This window comes from Schistocerca americana, chromosome 8 (genome assembly GCF_021461395.2).
Source record: "Schistocerca americana isolate TAMUIC-IGC-003095 chromosome 8, iqSchAmer2.1, whole genome shotgun sequence".
Classification (NCBI taxonomy): domain Eukaryota; kingdom Metazoa; phylum Arthropoda; class Insecta; order Orthoptera; family Acrididae; genus Schistocerca; species Schistocerca americana.
Window position 1 is genome coordinate 125285758 of NC_060126.1, and position 24946 is coordinate 125310703.

General features: G+C 42.1%; 1 long non-coding RNA gene across 1 annotated transcript in view; it reads right to left on the reverse strand.

Annotated features, from left to right (window-relative positions):
• Positions 1-2601: 2601 nt before the first annotated feature.
• LOC124545000 overlaps positions 2602-24946 on the reverse strand; it is a 371391-nt gene continuing 349046 nt past the window's right edge. Inside the window, exon 4 of the long non-coding RNA XR_006967583.1 lies at positions 2602-2655. This is a non-coding gene — a long non-coding RNA (uncharacterized LOC124545000). The remainder of the gene's footprint in view (positions 2656-24946) is intronic.

Sequence of the window (24946 nt, forward strand, 5' to 3'; positions counted from 1 at the left end):
TCAAGCTTTTTCTCGCTTACTCCTCCTACAACATGACGAAAAGAAATAAAGTTTATGTCTTACTGCGTGCAGTAATACTGCAGCATCAGGCATGATGCTTTAATTTATGCTTCCTTATTACTATCTTTATTAGAACATTCCTTGCAGACAGTATCCACGTGTACCACTAAATGCACCTGAAAAATTAAATCATTGTACGTTACATAGTTCATGAATTACAACACAGATGCGTGAAAAATAGCTTTTGCTGCAAATGGAGCGCAAGTTGCCTGGCCTATACTCGTCCAGTATTCGAGATTGAGAGCCCTTAGCGACTTCCAACAAACTTTAAGCAAAATTTTGAAACTATTCCACACTTTTCTTTGCTGACAAGCATAACATCATATATTTAACGCATTACTCATTCGTAAAGTCTGAAACTGTTTTGCACGTGGGAGTTAGATTATTTAAACAATCGGTAGTGGGCACTTTAGAGATGCTAGTAGTACTGTGAAGTCTTTCGCTATGATCATGATGTATAAAATCTTTGTTGCTTTCCTGAGGAACAAAAAGTTCGAAATACATGGTGTTTCAAAAGGAGTATATGTCCCTCGAACGCATATATTTATTAAGCTGTAATACATACAGATATGAAATTTATGATATATATATGTTGTATGTTGTATGTTAACCGGGGACCTAGAAACGACGGAGAGGCTGCTCCGTCCCCGCCGCAGCCGCAGTGGTCCACAATCCTACGACGGCTACCGCAGTCCACTTCACCCCTCCGCCGCCCCACACCGAATCCAGGGTTACTGTGCGGTTCGGCCCCTGGTGGAACCCCCCCCCCCCCCCAGGTAACGCCTCACAACAGACGAGTGTAGCCCCTATGTTTGCGTGGTAGAGTAATCGTGGTGTACGCGTACGTGGCGAACTTGTTTGCGCAGCAATCGCCGACATAGTGTAGCTGAGGCAGAATAAGGGGAACCAGCCCACATTCACCGAGGCAGATGGAAAACCGCCTAAAAACCATCCACAGACTGGCCGGCTCACCGGACCTCGACACAAGTCCGCCGGGCGGATTCGTGCCGTGGACGAGGCGCTCCATCCCGCTCCGGAAAGCCTTGCGTTAGACCGCTCGGCTAACCGGGCGGGCAGGATATATATTTATGAATTTCTCAAATTTAGATTACGGATGTTCAAAATGTCTTCCACCAGCGACACGAACGATACCATTTCGATACTCGAATTCCTCCCCTACTCGGATAAGCAAGTATCTCGTTCTTCAACTCTTCTAGGTTCTGTAGTAGTGTTGGTGGATAAACGGTGTCCTTGATGAAACTCCACAGGAAGAAGTGACAGACAGACAGTGTAAGCCAGCTGAGAAGTGCTAAGTCGCCGGCTGTTTGACGACCAATCCCGTGGCTCGCAAGAGTCTCATTCAGATATTCACGGACTTGATGATCCCAGTGAGGTAGTGCCCCGTCGTGTTGAAAAAATGAAGTTGTCCTTTTTCAGACTCGGAAACAACCGGTTTTATAACATAACAAGATACTGCTGTCCGTTAACCTTATCTCCATCAAAGTGGAATGGTCCGTAAACAGGTGAGTGGGACATCGCACTAACCACCTTGACTTCAGGTGAATCTCGTAGATGTTCAGTGAGTGCATACGTGTTTCTGTTAAGACCAAAATTCGAACATTGTGTTTGTTTACTTTCCCACTAAGGTGGAAAGTTGCTTAATCACTGAACACGACGCACTGTGCGACAGCGTTATTATTGTCAACAGCACACTGAAGCTTGTCAGGAAATGCCACACGTTTGCCTTTCTCGTCATGACGTAGAGCCTGTAACAGGTCAGCTTATATGACTTTACAACGGAACGAGAAACATGCCAAATTGTTGTTGCAGGCCGTTATATCTCCCGATTGGTGCCGGGCGGGGTGGCCGAGCGGTTCTAGGCGCTTCAGTCTGGAACCGACAGACCGCTACGGTCGCAGGTTCGAATCCTGCCTCGGGCATGGATGTGTGTGATGTCCTTAGGTTAGTTAGGTTTAAGTGGTTCTAAGTTCTAGGGGACTGATGACCTCAGATGTTAAGTCCCATAGCGCTCAGAGCCATTTTTCTCCCGACTGGTATAGCGAGTTGATTTCGTAGGTCTACGATGGAAACCGGTATGAATTCGTGCGGCACTTTCGTTGGAAACGGGAGGGGGCTCAGGACTTATTCTTGTACATACAGTCCTGCGAATGTTCCATCCATTCAGAGAATCAGTTTGGTACTTCAACCTGAAACGTCTTTGCACTGTTATCACAGCTTCTATTCTTGTATGAACTATTTATTGATGATTTTTCACTTCTGTACAAGGCTGTAGTCTAGACAAGTACCAACACGAAAACACAAAATTATTTCTGTTGCTGAGTAGCCATTTTGCAACGTGTGACGGTAACCAAGCAACCAGAAGAGAACCGACATCTGGCAGCAATGAATATAAACTAGACAATGTACTTGTTCCTCCAATAAGCGAGATATATATTCTTTCTGAAGCACCCTGCATAAACCAGTTTGTCGTGACGTTCGCATCGCATTCTACTTGAAGTTATCAGAACGTATCGCACTTACCAATACAGCTCTATGATGAAACGCCCTTCTCAGCTTGCAGCAAAGTTTCTTTCCCTGCAAACAAAAAGAAAAAAAAGTATCCGTTAGTTACGATTAATTTAATAAAATGGTAACATTAAGTGCTGGAATGACATCAATGAGGGACAAAACGACGACACCGATTTCACATTGTGGTTTTAGACAGGGGAAACTAATAAAGAAAAGCAGTCCACGAACACATGACATGCGATGCGGCATCAACAGAATCAGCCGACAAAGTAAGAGAGAGAAAATCGCGTGACGTACGTGAAGAACGAAGCGTTACAAATGGCTCTGAGCACTATGGGACTTAACTTCTGAGGTCATCAGTCCCCTGAAGCGTTACAGATTGCACGTTTGGAGGTTGTCATATGAACTCGACAGTGTATATTCCTCGCATAACGTCTCAAATGTGACATTTTGCTAATTACAACGTCTATTTTCGTCATATAGTAGCCGTACTCCGTCATTCCGTAGTTACGCACGTAACATTAATTGTACAATTGGCATTCACGTATTAACACAAGAAAAAAAAAAACATGAATATGAACATCATACAATAAGGTCTGATGATGCGAGCTGTGTTTTGCCCCTAAACGGAGGAACTGGAAGCATTACAGATGTAACAATATCTTCACCTTGTTTGGAATGACCAAAATTCGAAATTTACCCTAGGTTTTTTAGCAGTCCTTATTTGCCACATTTCCTACATCGTTTATTTTGTTCAGTAAATCAGAAATTAACAATTTATTTTTATATACTTTTTTGTTGATCTTTCTATATTTGATGATAATGTTTTGTGCGGAAACAAATTTTATGTTTGAAAAATCGAGTACCTTCGATCTTGAAACTTGTGTTACGTGCAAGACCGTGAAGGAACCTAAGTGGCCAAATTTCCGTAATATGAAAGTAAATGTGCAACAAAATAGTCTTGTTAATGGACATCTAAAAAGAATTTTATTTCATAATCAGTAATACTTTGTGCCGAGTTCGAACTCTAATACAGAGTCCCGTTATTTGAATACAGTACTCTTACTGACAGTTATGAAAGAACGACCCATCTCCACAGCTGCAAGAGCATTGGCTGTCAAGTGTTCCAGTCGGGCTCAGAATTTTATTTTATCAAGTAGTTTCCACAAGTTTATAATGTGATCATGAGTTAACTTGGAGATCATGGTTCTCACAGAAATGAGGACACTTCATAATAAACTACCCCATGCATGTCACACAATACAGAAGTTCTGTAAATGAAATCGGAGAAGAGAAACTAGAGTAGAACCCTAATATCTGAAGCCGAAATGGAACATTTATGTTATGCCGGTACAGGTAGTTCAGATGTAGACACCTTTGGAAAAAGATGCAGTAAAAACGCGACTAAATATGTCATTATTTTTTATAGTGAAGAAGTAGTTTTATAATAGCAGAGACATATTTTGTTTCGCCTCATACACGCTCGTGGGAATGGCTACATCACTGCGACTAACGTGCGCTGTTTCGGCACGCTAATAACATGCTATTATCAGTCTGTGTCGGTGTGTTAGCCCGCCTGATGAAGGAAGCTTTGTTCTGTTGCCGAGACATCGTAAATATCTGTCACGAAATTTCAGCCGTTCCTTCAAGTACATTTTAGTTATGGTATACACTAGAAAGCAGGAAAATGATTATTTGTAGATTAGCACACAGCCTTTTCGGTTCTGTTTATACTGATCTGTACTGTGTAATGTTATTGTTGTGGTTCAAAATGGTTCAAATGGCTCTGAGCACTATGGGACTTAACATCTATGGTCATCAGTCCCCTAAAACTTAGAACTACTTAAACCTAACTAACCTAAAGACATCACACAACACCCAGTCATCACGAGGCAGAGAAAATCCCTGACCCCGCCGGGAATCGAACCCGGGAACCCGGGCGCTATATTGTTGTGGTCTTCAGTCCGAAGACTGCTCACATGCTGCTTCCTGCATACGTTTGTCCTGTGAAAGCCTTTACATCCTTGCATAACTAGCACCACATCCATTTGAACTTGCTTGATCGCCCTACAGTTCCCCCATCCCCTCCCCCCCCGTACCGAGAGAGGTGGCGCAGTGGTTAGAACACTGGACTCGCATTCGGGAGGACGACGGTTCAATCCCGTCTCCGGCCATCCTGATTTAGGTTTTCCGTGATTTCCCTAAATCGCTTCAGGCAAATGCCGGGATGGTTCCTTTGAAAGGGCACGGCCGATTTCCTTCCCCATCCTTCCCTAACCCGAGCTTGCGCTCCGTCTCTAATGACCACGTTGTCGACGGGACGTTAAACACTAACCTCCTCCTCCTCCTCCTCCCTCCCCCCCCCCCCCCATTTTCCTCCGTTACCAAACTGACGATACCGTGATGCCACAGTATTGGTACAATTAAACGATCTCTTCTTTTAGTTAAGTTGTATCACTTATTTCTTTTTCTTACCAGTCGAAACAGTACTACCTCGTCATTAGTTATCCGATCTATCCATCATATATTCAGCATTTTTCTATACTACCATATCTCTACAGCTTCTATACATTTTTTTGTATGAACTGTTTATTGTCCACATTTCACTTCTGTTCGGGGCTGCAGTCTAGGCGAATACTTCCACTAAAGACTTTCTAACATTAAAAAATTAGTTTCGGTATTAACATATTTATCTTTCTCAGAAACGCTTTTCTTTTTACTGACAGTATGCAGTTTATACCTTCTCTATACCGGCCATCGTCAGTAATTTTGCTGCACTGGTACAAGAACGGGAGGCTATACACCAGGAGCTGCTCGACCACCTGATCCAGAGTATTCCAACACGTTGTGCGGCCTGTGTACGTGTGCATGGTGATCATATCCCATATTGATGTCTGGGTACATGCGCCGGAAACAGTGGCGTTTTGTAGCACATGTGTTTCGGGACGATTTACTCAATTTATCACCAATACCGTGCCACGTTGTGTGACACCACATTCTGCAATTATACTTAATTTATGAGCATGAGAGTATATTTATCAATGGTTTCCGTTGCTCGCTCAACACACAGGTTAAAAAATACCGGGAATACGCTACAAGACACATAACATTCCTACCTACGTGTTTCTTTTCATATACTTTTACTATTTTTACACCTGTAGTCCGTTTTCCGTATACGTTGTAGATAACATTTCGCTCCTTGTATTTTATTCCTCCTATCTGCAGAATATCGAAATGTGTTGTTCTTTCAGCGTTATTATAAGCTTTTCGCAAGTCTACAAATGCTATAAACATAAGTTTACCTATCCACAATCTGTCTCTTAAAATAAATCATGGGGTCAGCATTACCTCGCAAGTCCCTGTATTTCTCTGAAAGCCAAATTGATCTTCCTCAAATTCGCCTTCGAGCAGTCTTACCATTCTCCTGTGAATAAACGTTGTTAGTATTTTCCAGCCATGATTTATTAAGCTGACGGTACTGCACTATTAACACCTGTAAGGAACTGCCTTTTGCAGAATTATAACTATTACATTTTTCTAGAAGTCAGGAGCATTCCGACTATCCACATCTTGCGTAACAGGTGGAATACTAAGACAAGGGCTCAATGATTATGAAGGAACGTCGCTCTCTCCAAGTGCCCTTTTATGGTCTATAGGTTTTGCAGAGCAAATTCTTCTTGCAGTATCATCTCTCCCGTTTCATCCTCAACTTCCTCTTCCGTTTATATGATATTACTATCTTCAGGATTACTATGTGACGCTTCTATAAAGTCTTTCCACATTTCAACCTTTCCTTCTTTACTTGATACTGGCTTGCTATCTGAGCTCTTGATATTCTTACGGGTTCTACTTTTTCTCCAAAGGTTTCCGAGCCATTCATATTACTATGTCTCTCCTCTAGCCATTCATGCGTTTTTCACTTACAGTATGCATTAGCAAATCCAATACCAATGGACGCTGCGTATGTTTTTTACTGCACAAATACTCCCGGTTACTAGTGATCGCCTTCAAATTAGGCCACATTTGAGTACAGTATTCGTTCCCATCACTGACAAAATCATCGTTGCGTATAGTTTTCTGTGAATGCGCTAAGTGCCCCGTTCCTCTCGTTTGTACCTCTTCCAGCTTCGAAAAATGAATTACTTTTAGTGGACATTACATTTCGAAAATATAAAACGTCGTACGGTTCCATAGCAGATGATTAAGGTGTATGCTCAAGAACTGGGATTTTTTTTCTGGTCAAAAATTGCTAGTCTCATCAAACTTCGTGCACGACTGAGATGTTCTAAACGGTATCTTTCGATGGGGTGCAAGGACACATCTGTAATAAAGTACTAATTCCCTAACTCCGAGTTCATCTAGCGTGCTGAAACTTCTTACACCGTGAGGGTCCAGTTAAAGGTCGGAAAATAGTAACGGACTAACATGCACCAGATACCTATGGTTGTTGATTAATATATTTTCTCTCCGCTCAACACATTACTTTTTTCCCTTAGCATGTTGGTTTTTGTGTAACAATGTACGGTGTCCTTACGCACATCAACCATCTTTATATAATTGCTAAGGTGTGATTTTTAAAATTTTATCGACGTGGCAGACAGAAGACAAATTTTCAGTGTTCGTCCGGATTGGGTATTCTACATATCATAATATTCTAGCTTAAGTGAAGACGGTGAGTACGTATTAGACCATCATTTTTAGTCGCTGACATCTTTTTCAGTCTTCGAAATACTGTGATAGCGGGAATCATCAGACTGGAAATTTGGAAATGTATGTTTTCTGTAGCTTAGAATTTTTATTGTTCTTCTGGATTGCATATATTTCTAAAGTTATCTCCGGCCTCAGTTTCAGTGAACATTCTTCAGATAGAGTATGTCGGCTACAAGAGTTACCCGTGCAGTTATGTAAGCAATATGCATGATACGTCTTAGAACAGTATGTTGTTGTGCGACGCAGCACGCATACTGCTTGTAGAATCTTAGGCGTTACTCTTATGGGCTGTACACTCAAATCTGAAGATTGTTCTACGGAATTAAAGCAGGTCACAACTTACGAAATTCTGTGTTATATAGATCGTCAAATAAATTTGTTGTACAACCACTGACTGCGGATCTTCCCCAAAAAAGACAATATATCAAATTTTTTTGTGGGATACATCTCGTTCTTGAGGAAGACATCATTGCAAGCATACCAAACGAGTATGTGTAAATCGGGATATACTAAACCGTTCCCTCCCAATTACGTAGGAAAGTAAAAGAAAGAAACAGGAGAGGAGGCAGCTATAAGTGATCCGTCATCACCTCTCGGGAGGTGGGCCCATCAGCAAGTAAGAGGCAGGTAGGCAAGCAGACGGGTGATAGCATCAGAACCAAGGCGGAGGTAGTGCCGGACGCCGGCATTCCCCTAGGCCCCGTCCCAAACTACACGGACTGCTTACCGCTGCTTCCAATTAAAGACCCACTGCCGCATCCCCGAATAATCGGCCTCAGGTGTACGCTCGACAGGGCCTCTTGTAAACACGACGATACAGGATGTTTTCTTAGATTTACGGATACGGAAGTTTCCTCGGCAGAAGCAGCTTCTGGGTACCGTAAGAAACGTCACAAATTATATAAGATTTTAATCCAGTCCGATAATAAGGGACTGCCTAAAATAATACAGTATTTCCAAAATAAAAACGGCCCACTTCCTTAAGTAAGACATGATTTTCCTGTTTCCTGCTGTCTCGAACCCTGATCACGGACGATGTCAATTGGCACAGCCGTTTTCTGTGAATGAAGGTGAGTGTAATGTGGATGTATCCACCCTTGTGACGAGTCGAACTCTGCTGCAGATGTTTTCAATAAGGCGTATGAAAGCCTGTAGAACAATGGCAGCTGCTTCTTCCTCAAGGCCTGAAACCAGATACGGCAGTCACGGTGGACGCTGGGCCGGGAGAGAAGGCGACATTCGAAGGTGTTCCGTTGGGTTCAGATCGGGACTCTTAGCTGGGCAGTCCATTTGAGGAGCTTTACTGGCGACACAGATACTGCTTTATGACACGTTGCATTGTCATACTGATACAATCATCATCTTCTAATTGTTCCTCTACTGTGCGCAGTATCTTTTTCTTTTTTTCGAATCATCAGTCTTCTGACTGGTTTGGTGCGGCGCGCTATGAATACCTCTCCTCTGCCAACCTCTTTATCCCAAAGTAGCACTTGCAAACTTCGTTCTCAATTATTTGCAGGCTGTATTCCCGTCTCTGTCTTCCTCTACAGTTTTTGCCTCCTACAGCTCCTCTAGTACCAGGGAGATAAGTCCCTGATGTCCTGACAGATGTCATATCATCCTTCCCTTTCACCCTCGTCAGTGTTTTCCACATTTTCCTTTCCTCACCCATTCTGCGCAGAACCCTTCCCATTCCTTACCTTATCAATCCACCTAATTTGTCACCATCCGTCTGTAGCACCACATCTCAGATGCTTCGATTCTCCTCTGTTCCGGTTTCCCCATAGTCCATGTTTAAGTACCATACAATACTGTGCTCCAAACGTACATTCTCAGAAATTTATTTCTCAAATTAAGGCCTATATTTGTTAATAGTAGATTTCTTTGAACAGGAATGCTCTTTTTGCCAGTGTTAGTATGCGTTTGGTTTTCTCCTTGCTCCGATCGTCAAGGGTTATTTTGCTGTGTGGGTAGCAGGATTGATAATTTTATTTACCAGGTGATCAAAAAGTGAGTATAAATTTGAAAACTGAATAAATCACGGAATAATGTAGGTAGAGAGGTACAAATTGACACACATGCTTTGAATGACATGATGTTTTATTAGAACCAAAAAAATTACAAAAAGTTCAGAAAATGTCCGACAGATGGCGCTTCATCTGACCAGAATAGCAAAAATTAGTATAAAAAAGTAAGACAAACCAAAGATGATGTTCTTTACAGGAAATGCTCAATATGTCCACCATCATTCCTCAACAATAGCTGTAGTCGGGGAATAATGTTGTAAACAGCAATGTAAAGCATGTCCGGAATTATGGTGAGGCATTGGAGTCGGATGTTGTCTTTCAGCATCCCTAGAGATGTCGGTCGATCACGATACACTTGCGGCTTCAGGTAACCCCAAAGCCAATAATCGCACGGACTGAGGTCTGGGGAGCCGGGAGGCCAAACATGACGAAAGTGGCGGGTGAGAACACGATCATCACCAAAGGACGCGCGGAAGAGATCTTTCACGCGCCATCTGTCGGACATTATGTGAACTTTGTTTTTCTTCGGTTCTAATAAAACCCCATGTCATTCCAAGCACGTGTGTCAATTTTTACCTCTCTATCTACATTATTCCGTGGTTTATTAAGTTTTCAAATTTATACTGACTTTTTGATCACCCTGTACTTCGTAATCGCCAGTCCTGATGTTAAGTTTCTCGCTGTTCTCATTTCTGCAGCCATTCATGGACCCATCTTCCGAAACAACGATGGAAGTTTTATGAATGACAATCTGCCGTGTCACTGGGCCACAACTGTTCATGGTTCGTTTGAGGAACATTCCGAACAATTCGAGAGAATGATCTGGCCACCCAGATTGTCTGACGTGAATGCCATCGAACATTTATGGTACATGATCGTCATGCACAAAATACTGCACTGGCAACCCTTTCGCTATTCTCGACAGATATAGAGGCAGAATGGCTCAATGTTTCTGCAGGGGACTTTCAACGACTTGTTTAGTCCACCGCACGTCCAGTTGCAGCAATACGCCGGGCAAAAGGGGGTTCGACCGATATTAAGACGTGCTCAGAAAAGACAATTTTCTAATCTCTAAGGCTGTGGTCATGTCTCCCTTATCCAAAGTAGTACAGCAGAAGTGTTGTAAGCAGCCTCTACGGTAGTAAGTGTCGTTGTGTACTGTTGATCTAAGCAGTTTTGATGAAAATTTCGTAGCAGACTGCAGGTGCTTTGCTGTACGCCAACATTTTGTAAAGGCATAACCGTTTATCATACACAGAGCTCATGATATACAGACTTGAAGCTAATTTAGTTCAAGCGAGACAAACTGAAGCTAGTTATTACCTTATGTATTTTGACGTTTCGTAAATTATAGTCGGTAGGATATTTATTACTGGTCACACTTATGCATTCAGAAGTGCCACTTTACGAGAGCGCGCTACAAAGATTTACAGGTGGTTTTTGCCTCCACTAGTCCTTAGTACAGTTATGAAGACATACTTCGAGAACAGCTGCGTGCCCGCATCACTGGACTGGCGATCTGGTTCGTGTTATGGGTTTTCGCATGACGCATGAATCTTCTGTGTGCACAGACACCGAGCACGTCGTGTATCTCTAAACCGTAGTTCCACAGTAAATCATGTAATTTATAGATATACGTAGAGGCCTCCCGTCGCGGTTGTCTGTTCCAGAACGGAATTACTACTTTGAATCATATGAACAGACATGATTATATTCCTTCACTCAGCACGTTATTTCAGATACTAACAGTTTTTAGGGACTTCAGTTATTTCAAGATAAACTTCTTTGCACTGTAGAATGATAAGTAAGCAATAACTTGCTGGAAAAGAGAAAGACTTAAATACACTCCTGGAAATGGAAAAAAGAACACATTGACACCGGTGTGTCAGACCCACCATACTTGCTCCGGACACTGCGAGAGGGCTGTACAAGCAATGATCACACGCACGGCACAGCGGACACACCAGGAACCGCGGTGTTGGACGTCGAATGGCGCTAGCTGTGCAGCATTTGTGCACCGCCGCCGTCAGTGTCAGCCAGTTTGCCGTGGCATACGGAGCTCCATCGCAGTCTTTAACACTGGTAGCATGCCGCGACAGCGTGGACGTGAACCGTATGTGCAGTTGACGGACTTTGAGCGAGGGCGTATAGTGGGCATGCGGGAGGCCGGGTGGATGTACCGCCGAATTGCTCAACACGTGGGGCGTGAGGTCTCCACAGTACATCGATGTTGTCGCCAGTGGTCGGCGGAAGGTGCACGTGCCCGTCGACCTGGGACCGGACCGCAGCGACGCACGGATGCACGCCAAGACCGTAGGATCGTACGCAGTGCCGTAGGGGACCGCACCGCCACTTCCTCAGCAAATTAGGGACACTGTTGCTCCTGGGGTATCGGCGAGGACCATTCGCAACCGTCTCCATGAAGCTGGGCTACGGCCCCGCACACCGTTAGGCCGCCTTCCGCTCACGCCCCAACATCGTGCAGCCCGCCTCCAGTGGTGTCGCGACAGGCGTGAATGGAGGGACGAATGGAGACGTGTCGTCTTCAGCGATGAGAGTCGCTTCTGCCTTGGTGCCAATGATGGTCGTATGCGTGTTTGGCGCCGTGCAGGTGAGCGCCACAATCAGGACTGCATACGACCGAGGCACACAGGGCCAACACCCGGCATCATGGTGTGGGGAGCGATCTCCTACACTGGCCGTACACCACTGGTGATCGTCGAGGGGACACTGAATAGTGCACGGTACATCCAAACCGTCATCGAACCCATCGTTCTACCATTCCTAGACCGGCAAGGGAACTTGCTGTTCCAACAGGACAATGCACGTCCGCATGTATCCCGTGCCACCCAACGTGCTCTAGAAGGTGTAAGTCAACTACCCTGGCCAGCAAGATCTCCGGATCTGTCCCCCACTGAGCATGTTTGGAACTGGATGAAGCGTCGTCTCACGCGGTCTGCACGTCCAGCACGAACGCTGGTCCAACTGAGGCGCCAGGTGGAAATGGCATGGCAAGCCGTTCCACAGGACTACATCCAGCATCTCTACGATCGTCTCCATGGGAGAATAGCAGCCTGCATTGCTGCGAAAGGTGGATATACACTGTACTAGTGCCGACATTGTGCATGCTCTGTTGCCTGTGTCTATGTGCCTGTGGTTCTGTCAGTGTGATCATGTGATGTATCTGACCCCAGGAATGTGTCAATAAAGTTTCCCCTTCCTGGGACAATGAATTCACGGTGTTCTTATTTCAATTTCCAGGAGTGTAGAAAAAAAAGAACGTATGCAGGAAGCAGTGCACATAGGATGCTAGCAAGTAGTTTTCGTTCTATCCGCAAAACGGGTCCGTTTCAGGCTTGATTTATTTCTGAATAGGAGACCATTGCGCCGTATGTTTATCATTCGTAACTTTATTTTGGGCAAAGACTTTATAAAGTAGGGCCTAACTGTGACAATTGGAAGCAGAGGAACATAACTGGTTCTAACGGCACTGCTAAGATCTTGGAAAGATTTTTACTGAAACAGAGACGCTTATTAAATTTTAAGCCTACGCTGAACAAAACCGAACGTGGATGGCGCCCCTACCCACTGAGCCGCCGGCCGAAGTGGCCGTGCGGTTAAAGGCGCTGCAGTCTGGAACCGCAAGACCGCTACGGTCGCAGGTTCGAATCCTGCCTCTGGCATGGATGTTTGTGATGTCCTTAGGTTAGTTAGGTTTAAGTAGTTCTAAGTTCTAGGGGACTAATGACCTCAGCAGTTGAGTCCCATAGTGCTCAGAGCCTTTTTTTGAACCCACTGAGCCAGGAAGGCTTTGGACGACACATTTCCAGGGCGCTGGACTGGCAGAGGAGGCCGTATTTCCTGGTCCCCAAGATCTCCAGAAATAAACCCGTTACATTTTTATCTTTGGCGCATTGTGAAAGATGCTTTCCACTAGACCTCGGTGAGGGACCTGCAGGAACTGTGAGCTCACATGAGGGCAGCAATTACACACGTTAATAAGTACGTGCTATGGTGGATGTAGGAGGAACTAGAATATCGTTTAGATGTGCTATGTGCTAGCCAGGAGAATAATTAAGCATAGAAGAAGCAGACAGCAGAAGTGAAGAAACTAAGCAGAAAGCTCCATCATCGAAAACGATGTCCATGGGGGACAAATACTTGCATATAAAATGGTAAGACATTTGAATAACAGCGAAAAGGATGTGGCTGATATCAATGTAATACAGAACAAAGACTGGCTGCATTGTTACAAGGAAATGTGGACTGATGAAATGAACACAAAAAATGATGAAGGTCTTGAAACAAATCCAGATCATCTTGAATTCCAAGAATTAGAACATGCTCTCAAATATACAAAGAACCGAAAGACAGTAGGAAGTGATGGCATTAACAGGCAACTAATAAAATAATCTTCAGTAGCATTTAGAAAAAGGTTCCTCAGATTCCTGAATCTTTGCTGGATAACAAAGGAAATACCAAAAGAATGGAAGATCTCACTTATAAAACCAATATTTAAAAAAGGAACAGATCAAAACCCGAAAATTATAGAGGCATATCACTATTAAAACAGTGTATAAGATCTATGATAGAATAATAACTGAAAGACTAAAACTCACAATGGAGTGAATGCTGTCAGAAGAACAATATGGATTCAGGAAGGGGAGAAGCTGTACAGACAACATATTTATGCTACAGCAAATAATAGAAAAACACAAGGAATAAAGAAACACACGTCCTTTCCGTCCATCCTGTGAAGGCTTTTGGTTAAGTAAATCGACAGCTATTGTGGGAAACTTTAATAAGATTAGGTATACCAATACACATTGTACAAGAAGTTCAAAAGATCTATGCTAATACAATAATCCAAATGGGGATAATGAAGAATCAAGAAAGGCTATTAATTTAGGAGTTCGACAAGGTCGCAGCTTCTCTCCACTGCTTTTTTATATATACACTGACGACATTATACGGCAATGGAGAATGAAACTGAAGAACTATAAATATAACTTCAACCAAAAAGATTAGATTATGACTTTGTTATTCGCAGATGACCAAGTGTTAATTTCGAATAATGAAGATGCACTGCAGAGAGCTGCCTACGAACTATACCAAACATGCCAGATATATAATATGTCAATATCAATACAAAAAACAAAAGGCATGACTTTCTAAGGAAGAAATCCAGTAAGAACAAAAATAATTATAGACAACAAGATAATGGGGCAAGTAGATAGATTCAAATTTCTAGGAACCATCAAACACAAAATGGAGAAATTTAACTACTTAAATGGCACTGTCAATAGAGCCCTCGAAAGTTAAGTAAGAACAGAAACATATCTAAAATTTTATAAACTCATGTCAGTACCAACATTACTATACTGAAGGGAATCTTGGGTAGTGCAAAAGAAAGATAAAATAAGATTACAAGACAATGAACTGAAATTCCTCAAATATGTAGCGGGATACACCAAGCTAGACTACAAAAGAAATACAGATATTAGGAAGGAATTAAATATTTTCGACACAAACAGTAAGGTTGACGAATACCGACAAAAACGTATATGCCATCTGTTACGAATGGACAAATCAAGATTACCTCTACATTTTTGGCGAAATACTCCGCAAGGTAAAAGATGCATTGGAAGACCCGCAAAACGATGGAAGGACCAGGTGTAGCTGCAACAGGATGATGGAAAGCCTAATTCATGACGGAAGAAGCAGAACAAGAAGATTTGCTATGTGCTGCAGATAGCGCACGCATTGGGCTCTGTTAAACGGCTACTAAAACCTTAGGTGTGTGCGTGTGTGTGTGAACATTATGCTGCAAACAGCACCTTCCCACATTTCTCCACTTCTGAGCACTGCAGAGGAACCTGTTTATGAATGGTATCTGCACTGTAACTCCATGTCTTACTGTTAAATGTTGATGTTGGTAAATATACACACACTGTAGGCTTTCCAAAATGGTTCAAATGGCTCTGAGCACTATGGGACTTAACTTCTAAGGTCATCAGTCCCCTAGAACTTAGAACTACTTAAACCTAACTAACCTAAGGACATCACACACATCCATGCCCGAGGCAGGATTCGAACCTGCGACCGTAGCGGTCGCGCGGTTCCAGACTGTAGCGCCTGTAACCGCTTGGCCACCACGGCCGGCTGTAGGCTTTCCGTTTCAGACACATGTGAAGGTAAATTTTGAAAACTTTCCCAAACGCACACATGTCATTTGTGCTTTTCTGTTTACTTCTTTTCCTGTTCGTCCAGTCGTTGACTGTAATTGGCCTGAGTACGAAAACTCGTTCTACTCGTATGACTTCATTTTCCTTACGTACTGTTTTCCTTATGCGTTTCTTGCATATTGATTTAGTAACGTTAACTGAATTCTCCGTAGGGGTCTGACAGAACGTGACAATAATATGCGGTCTTTCGAGTAATCTTACTATCGATTACAACAACGAACATTATTGTCCTGACTATATCTGTATCAGACTATCTTTATCCCTCTTTTGTACAATTTCAGCTAGTGTGGATACCCGACATCTTTCTTAAATAGTTTAGAGTATCAGAATTCTTCCTACACATTATACTGTGAAGCGTGGCAAATGATTTATTCTATTATTAGCGTTGGGCTGTTTCTGTTAGGTACAAATATTAAAACAGATATCTTAGAGCGAGTTTTAAAGTAGGAATGAAACTTAATTATCGAAAGGATAAGATAATTGTATAAAAAAGAAAATGTTTTCCTTATCACCTACAATTATTATTTATTTAATCAAAAACTTTCGGCCTCTTAGGTTATAGTCAGGTGATAGTTGAATGTCTCACAGAAAAATTCTATGTGACTTGCAGAGATATTAGTAGTAATGATACAACACATTTACAAAGAAAAGTACTATATTGCAGAACTACAACTACTGAACTTCATTTTACAACAAGCAATGACGTAGGTAAGGCGTTATCTAATAGCAAAGACAAAATGAAATTTTAGTTACGTAGTAGTGTGTATTAGATGATTCGTGTGAACTGTTAAATTCTATATGTTGTACGGATAGGCAGACTTGTGGTAATTGTCAGAACGTGAGAGAAGCTGATACTCGGAAAAATAGATTTAAATTATGAGGGACAAGTTTTTTCCAGACAAATATAATGACAATGTTCATTGTGATGGTTTAAATCCCATCGAAAATAACAGAAAGAGGACATTGCTGGACATAACTGATATTAACAAACATTAATACAGAATGTCAATTTGGTTTTAAAAGTCCAGGTACAGTTTTTTTACTTCACCTCTTTTAAAAATAAGTGACTGTTATGAAACTGGTTGCTTTCAATAGTAAAATCAACTTTATTATTTTTTTAAAATTTTATTTGTGATTAACGACAGGCGGTTATCACTTGACGACGGAGTAAGAAAATATGACAACAGTTTTATGAATAAATAAACATTAGTTGCAGAACATCAGGAAAGTCTTTCATTTTTATTACTATCATCTTAGGCGTAATTTTACTGACTTCCAGCTCTAATTTATTGCAAGCTCCAAAATATATTTTTATTTTCCCGTATTTCCACCTGAGAGGACCAATACAGACGTCAGTAATAGAGTAAATCATTTTCTTGCCCTTTTTCATGGTATTAAATGGGAAAACGTGTAAATGAAGTATATAACAAAGATTAGTTAAGACACGTCATGTAAAAGAGGGAGAAAGATAATCCGACGGCGCATATTGTCAGAACTATATATTTTTTGTATTCGAATCGACAGAAATATTACTAGGGGGAAAATAAAAGAAATCATAGTATTTTTCGTGTATGATTGATAGAAAGCATCAAAAATCAAAAGCAGGTTATTGACTACGATACTATTGCAATAAATCCAAGAAACATGTTGAATTGTCAAAAATTCCAGTCATCATAATTTAGGTTTTCCATAGTTTTCCTAACAACATTGCCCACATCTAAGTTAAGTGACGTAATCAAGCGCCACATTGTAATGGTTTCCCCCAGTCAGTACAGGGATGGGTATTTCCTCAAAGTCATGGCAGACTTCTAATCCATCGTTGACCAGCCCACTCTCTGTCTGTAATGATATCGATGTCTAAGGGACACTTAGCCCAAAACCTAAGTACCTTTTTTTTACATTACATACTGCCGTTACAAAAATTTTCCAGTCACCGTTAAAATTTGGCAGCATTTCAGAGAATATTCAACTAGTGTTATCCCCACTTATAACAAAAAGCACAAAATATTACACAAATCATTTCCAAATTTTTGTTAATCTTCATGCCTAGTATTAATGTACTCGTGTAATGACTTCCTGCTTCAGAGAGGAATTATTTGACAGAAAAGCTGCAATCACCACTATTCCATTTATTTTATGATTTGGGCACGCAGCTATCTGACAGCCTCAACTTCGAGATCTTAATAACGCCTTGAGTGGATACGGGGCGTCCCTTGTTAAAACACTTTGAAAAGACATCAAACAGGGCCCTGTAACACAATTAGGAAAATAGCCGACCACTTTGTGGCCCATAATAACTATAAGTGGCACGTCTTGACGACGCACACAAAATCTATCTCCTTCCGTAATGGCTTTATTAGATGAGTTTCTCGCTGCCAAAGGGCTTTATAAATCATATATTTTTAGTTGTCATTTTTGCGATAACCCCGTTAGTAAATCTGCTGTAACATTTTTAAATGTTGCATGTGTCATCAAAAAGCAGTATTCGTGGGAATACTACACATATTTACTTGTTTTCTGGGGACAGCAGGATGGTAAATTGTAAATAAAAATCTCACAGAAGGTACGATTTCCGAACACAGAGGCGTTGACTTTATATAGATGTTAAACCAAGTTAATTCTTAAAGGGTTGCTGCCCACGAAACTAAATTCAACAGTCTTACGAAGATATAAACTGTTTATTTGTATGTATTTGCAATCCCTGGAGAAAACTTTAACCTTAATAACAAGCTGCATTTAAGATATTTATTTATAACATTTTAGTAGGGACTAAAGAATAATTACTGATAGTTAAAAATGAAGGCATTGTGTCTTAGCATTCTACTTTGACGACCATAGGGCGCCGCTGAAATGACTACAGTATTCTGAATTTCGGAGACACTCTACACCTCGTTCTACTTCTATTCATGAGCTAAACAGCTAGCCGAAAGGTGTTTTACTCTATTACTGAAAAGGAATGAACGAGTACCTAATTGGCGCACGGCTACTTGAGGTGTTCCTTGCGAATCAATTATTTCATCACATCATTTCCTACTGCGCTTCAATAACTAAAGACTGAGTGTACCGGTTAACCCCAAGGTCGTTTTACGTGCTCACAATGCAAGCATAGTAGCTGTAGATTCAGGTAGGGGAGTGAATAAAAAGACCAATAATGTACTGCATGATAAGGTCCTTATAGTAAAATTCCAACGAAAGTAAATAGATTCAGTTATTATTGATTTTTCCTTCTTAAAGTTACTGGAATTATAATTACACTAAGCTTAACATGAAAAAAAATAATAACCGATTAAAACAGATGTTGCGAAAGACGCGATGAAAAAAAACGTATAAACAGACTCAGTTTTATATATGTGGTCTTATCGGAAAGGGAAGGGGGAGGCATTCCACATTCTTACAATGTTGGTATGATTAATGAAGTGGAGGACATGTTATTTTTAGGATTGGTGGTAAATGAAACATTCTCACTGAAAATCCATATTCATGATGTCCAAGCGAAATTTACTAACACAATATTGTCCACCAGCATGAGTTTTGCAACTCTTAAGCTGATTCACTTTGCAATCACCTATTTTCTGATAACGTTTCTAATAATTTTTGTGGTAACTCAACTCAGAGGAAAATAAATTTTTGGTCTCAGATCTTACTCTCAGAGCCACATCTGTTGTTAAGTACCTCGTACAGGTCACTATTAAATGGTGTTCGAACTCTACAGCATATATACTGTCTAGAGAGATTTATTTTTGATAAGTATTTTCATGCGAGGGCGGAGGATATTAAACAGACCAAAGACGTCCAGGCCATGGGGGATGGTATGCCTAGAAAAAGTTTCTCCATCGTTCAGAAAACTATCTGTTACTCTGCAGTACATATTTTCAACAGGCTTGCTTGAGAATTTATTGTAACTAAAGCGAAATCGAAATAGTAAAGCTGAAAAGAAGGTTTATCTCCTGGTAGAATCCCTTTGATCTGTTCAATAATACGTGCGATGGTTCAGAAATTAATGACACACAGGAATTGGTGTTTTGTAACAGCGGATTTCAGTTATAGCCAGTCCAGTCCCTGCCACCCTGATACCGGTTTCTGACAGTGTCGAGATTACTGCACGACGTCGATTATACGTGCCCATGACGTTCAACTCCCGCGTTCCGTGTGTATATTTAGTAACTTATAATTAAGCTCTCATACCGAAACGTTACTCTTACTAATCATTCGATTTATATCATAGTCATTCATTATATGTAGTAACGTCTTCAGTGACAATGTAAATATGTTTCATTAATTGAATAATACAATAAAAAATAAATTAAAATTAGTAAACTGAAAATGGCAATCAAATTAAAAACACTCTTGTCTTCGCTTCACCTGACGAATTCTTACAGCACAGCTGGTTCCGAAGACGTTGTCTTTTTGCTCTACAAACGAAGTAACTCGAATAGAAAATGTACAGAGTGATAATATCAGTCACGAGAGCATCGTTTTGAAAGAGTTCGTTCGCATCCCAACACTGTCAGCCACGTCTAATCTACGCCGCTTGACTAATGAAAAGCGGTGCTTCCCTAATTAACGTGAAGCATTGAGTAAATAAGTACTTACAGTGGATAATGGGCGGGCCGAGTGGGACTTAATAACATGGGGGGAGTTACTGGAACGGGATAGTCATGCGCGGTTAGACGCATCGACTGGCCAGATAACTCAATTAGTGGGCCACTGTAACAGTCTTCCGGATCACTGCCTAATAAGAGGCACGTAACGGAATTCGTTTACCTGTCCTCAAAACAGCTGCAGGTGCATCATTGAACCTCTCCTGTGAAAATTACGTTTTCATCTGTTGGTTACAAATTCAAAAGTAAGACAAATCCGGAGAGCGACCAGAGTTTGTTATCGTCAATGCTTGCAACGGATTAGTTATTTACTAAAAAATAATGTTCGTCTTTCCCTGGTGCTATAGCAGCACTGCCGGCACAGTAGCTCAACGTGTTCGATCAGTCATCTGACTACGCTGTTTAACACAAAAACTAAATGAAGTTCTCAGCGATGAAATCTGCAAGATGTCATTGATATCCGCGCAGAACCACTGCTGGAAAAGAAGAAGAAAAAAAAGTGGTAAAGTGAATGCGAAGAAACAGAAAGGTCGCGGAACTAATCCCCATCGGACCACGGATTTTTCAGTCTCCTTTTAACCTAGCGTTCGCCCCTCAGAAATATAGCGATTTGTAAGAACCGGCACATGATTCAGATTACACGTTAAACTGTAGGTCCCCTCTTACGTAAGACGGGTTAGAGACACGCAAGACGCCGAACTGGCGTCCAATTAAAAGTCTTGAGCGAGTGCGTTAAGCCACACGACGTCTATACATAAAAAGCATTGTATGTATGTTCCACATCTCCTCCTAAATCAATAGATCTATTTCAACCAGACTTGGTACACGTATGACATACAATCTAGTAAAAAGTGCAGTGGCAGTGAGTGAAAAGGTGGTTATGTAGAAAAATAACTCACGAACGTCTGGAGACCTTTCAACTAAATTTTATATGTACATGATTAAACAGCCAACCGGTTGCAAATAACATTGACCTATGTTGCGACACTTACTAAGGATGTCTTCATCAGAATGAAATTTTGATGAATCGTAAAATTTCATTGCGAAACAGCAGAAATTAGAGCAGCTATAATGAAGTCGAAAATAACGTTTTATTTTATTTTTTACTTGAAATTTCGTTTTGATGAAGAAACCCTTAGCAGATGTCGAAACCTAGGTCAATGTGCCAAACATTTATTTGCAACCGGTTGGTTGTATAATCCTATGTTGAAACTAGTATACGGTTGTTGAGTAACAGCCATGTTTAAATATGAAGCATGTACATGACTCATTATTTGTGCAAGAATACTGTGAGGGTAATACACCCCTAATACTCCCAGGGGTGGGATGAGATTGAGAAGCTTTGACATGCAAAAATATTCGATAACGACCGAATTTAGTATAGAATTTATAGTTTTCGTGTTCGCTAAGCTCTCTGATGGCAATTCCGAAGTTCTGATGTTTCACACTAAGTACTGATGGAGCGAGGGCGGAAGGATGTCGGTGGTGGTGGGGGTGGTGGTGTTGGTGGTGATGCAAGGACAGTGACATGTAAGGATATCTATGATAATGGGACACTCCTAGTAACTTTATGGATAAGGGTGAGGATGAAAAAGGATAAAAGCATAACTCATGAGCGCCTGTAGCAATTTCAGCCAAGTCTGGTATATACTCTAAACGTCATTGGAATAAAAACGATCCGCCCGCATAGACGCGCTCGTTGGGACGCGGCTTCCAGAATTCGGAGAGGAGCGCCGGCCCCGGATCGAATTTTTCTGTTCGATTAACGACGAGAGCCGACGAGTCTGCCAGTCAGCCTGGATGTGATTTCTAGCCTATGTCTCACATCCGAGTAGGTGAATACGCACATCTCGCCCGTTACACGAATCACAAACAACTGGAAAACGTTCTTACACTTTCACATGGAATAAAACTCGACGCAGACAGTTCGGATGCATAAATTCCGACCCAAGGGTGTGGCGAGTGGTGTGGAATGGGAGGGGGGGGGGGGGGGGGGGCGGAAGATGGGGGGGAAGCCGACTCCGTGAAGATACGAGACAAAGACCAGGAAAAATCAGAAGCTAAAAATATTATGTGTATTAAAATGCTGTGTGGGTAAGGTACCACTACCATCGCTAGAAGTGGAGGCGAAAATGAGAAGTGGTCACACGTAATTTTCGAAAACGCCAAGTTCGTATTTATTTATTGTAATTAGTTGACTTATAATACTTTAAACGCATCTTATTAGTATTGTTTAATGCATCAGTCAAGTACGGACGAGATATGTGCAAACGCACGTGAGATACATATACGCCCGACGCAGTGCAGTAGATCAACGTGACATGAACTCAACAACTCCTTGGAAGAGCCCTGCAGAAATATTCAGCCATGCTGCCTCCATAGACGTCCATAACCGCGAAAGTGTTGACAGTGCAGAAATTTGTGCGCGACTAGACCTCTCGATTATGTCCCATAAATGTTCGATGGATTCCTGTCGAGCGATCTGGGTGGCCAAATATTTTGCTCGATTATGCTTATCCATTACGGATATTTTAGAACCGTGACTGTATATTGAATGTAAATAAGTTATACACAACTGCAACCAATCACTTTTTTTGAATAATAATGGTTTATTACATGGACCGGTTTTCTAACCTTTTCAGGTTCATCTTCAGATGGTTTCGGGAGGATCCGGGAAGTTGCATCATTACTGGTAGTAGCATACTGCTGGGTGCTGGTTCTATGGCAGAAAGATGGGTCACACTTTAATGTATCGACATGACTATAGCTTATCTGTCGATATGGATGTAAATTTAGTTTTTACTTACTGCGACAGTATAGGCGGCTTTTTTCGGATCTGTCTGCCTCCATTTTGATGTCCAGTTGCAGTTGCGTATAACTTATTTACATTTTGCTCGATTGTCCACAATGTTCTGATATGGCGCATTATCATCCAGAAAAATTCCAGCTTCGTTTAGGGACATAAAGTTCATGAATGGCTGCAGATACCCCAAGTCCCCGAACATAACCATTTTCAGTCAATCGTCGAGTCAGTTGGGCCATTCCACATAAAAACAGCCCATACTATCATGGAGTCTCCCCCAGCTTGCATAGTGCCTCGTTGACAGCTTGGGTCCGTGGCTTCGTGGGTTCTGCACCACTCTCGAACCCTACCATCAGCTCTTACCAACTGAAATTCGGACTCATCTGATCAGGTCACGATTTTCCTGTCGTCTAGAGTCCAACCGGTATGCTCGCGGATCTACGAGAGGCGCTGCAAGCGATGTCGTGCTGTTAGCAAAGGAACTCGCGTCGGTCGTCTGCTGCCATTGGCCATTAACGCCAGATTTCTCCGCTCAGTCCTAACGGATACGTTCGTCGTACGTCCTACATTGATTTCTGTGGATATTTCACGGAATGTTGCTTGTCTGTCAGCACTGACAACACAAACGCCGCTGTTCCCGGTCGTTTAAAAGTGAAGGCTGTCGGCTGCTACGTTGTCTGTGGTGAGAGGTAATGCCTGAAATTTGGTGCCTTCCGCACCCTATTGACACTGTGGAGCACGGAATATTGAATTCCCTAATGATTGCGAAATGCAATGTCACAAGTGTCTACCATTCCGCGTTCAATGACTAAATTCCCGCCGTGCAACCATATTCACGTCAGACACCTATTCACATGAATCACCTGAGCACAAATGACAGCTCCGCCAATGAATCGCCCTTTCATACGTACGTTATGTACGCGATACTACCACCATCCCTATACGCGCATGTCGCTATCCCATAACTTCTGTCACCTCAGTAAATCTGTGAAATACATGTGACATATGTGTACGTTGGCGAAACCATGAGCAAAAATCTCGTTATTATTATTATTATCATCAGTTTAATCACGGATGCAAATTACTATCACCAATTATTCATATGAGAATGGAGCGACTGGTTGAATGTGACCTGGGGGAAGATCACTTTGGGTTCCTGAGAAACATACAAACATGTAAATCAACACTGTCCCTACTATTTTCCTACAAAGTAATAGGTTTAAGGAAAATACACCGAAGCACCGAAGAAACCCGTATAGGAATGCGTATTCAAATACAGAGATATGTAAACAGGCAGAATACGGCGCTGCGGTCGGCAACACCTACCCCAAGACAAGAAGTGTTTGGCGCAATTTTTGGTCGGTTACTACTGCTATAATGGCACGTTGTCAAGATTTAAACGAGTTTGAAAGTGGTGACATAGTCGGTGCACGAGCGATGAGACACAGCATCTTCGAGGTAACGGTGAAGTAGGCATTTTCCCCCACGACCATTTCACGAGTGTACTGTGAATATCAGGAATCCGCTCAAACATCAAATCTCCGGCATCGCTGCGGCCGGAAAAAGACCCTGAAGGAACGGGACGAACGACGACTGAAGAGAATCCTTCAACGTGACAGAAGTGCAACCCTTCCGCAAATTGCTGCAGACTTCAATGCTGGGTGCGAACCATTCGTCGATATGGGCTTTCGGAGCCGATGACTGCACGACACATAGCTTTACGCCTCGTCTGGGCACGTCAACAACGACATTGGACTGATGATGACTGGAAACATGTTGCCTGGGCGGACGAGTCACATTTCAAATTATATCGACCGGATCGGCGTGTATGGTATGGAGACAAGCTCATGTATCCATGGACGCTGCATGTTAGCAGTGGACTGTTCGAACTGGTAGAGGCTCTGCAGTGGTGTGCGACGGGTGTAGTTGGAGTGATATGGGACTGCCGATACGTCTAGATACGATCGGACA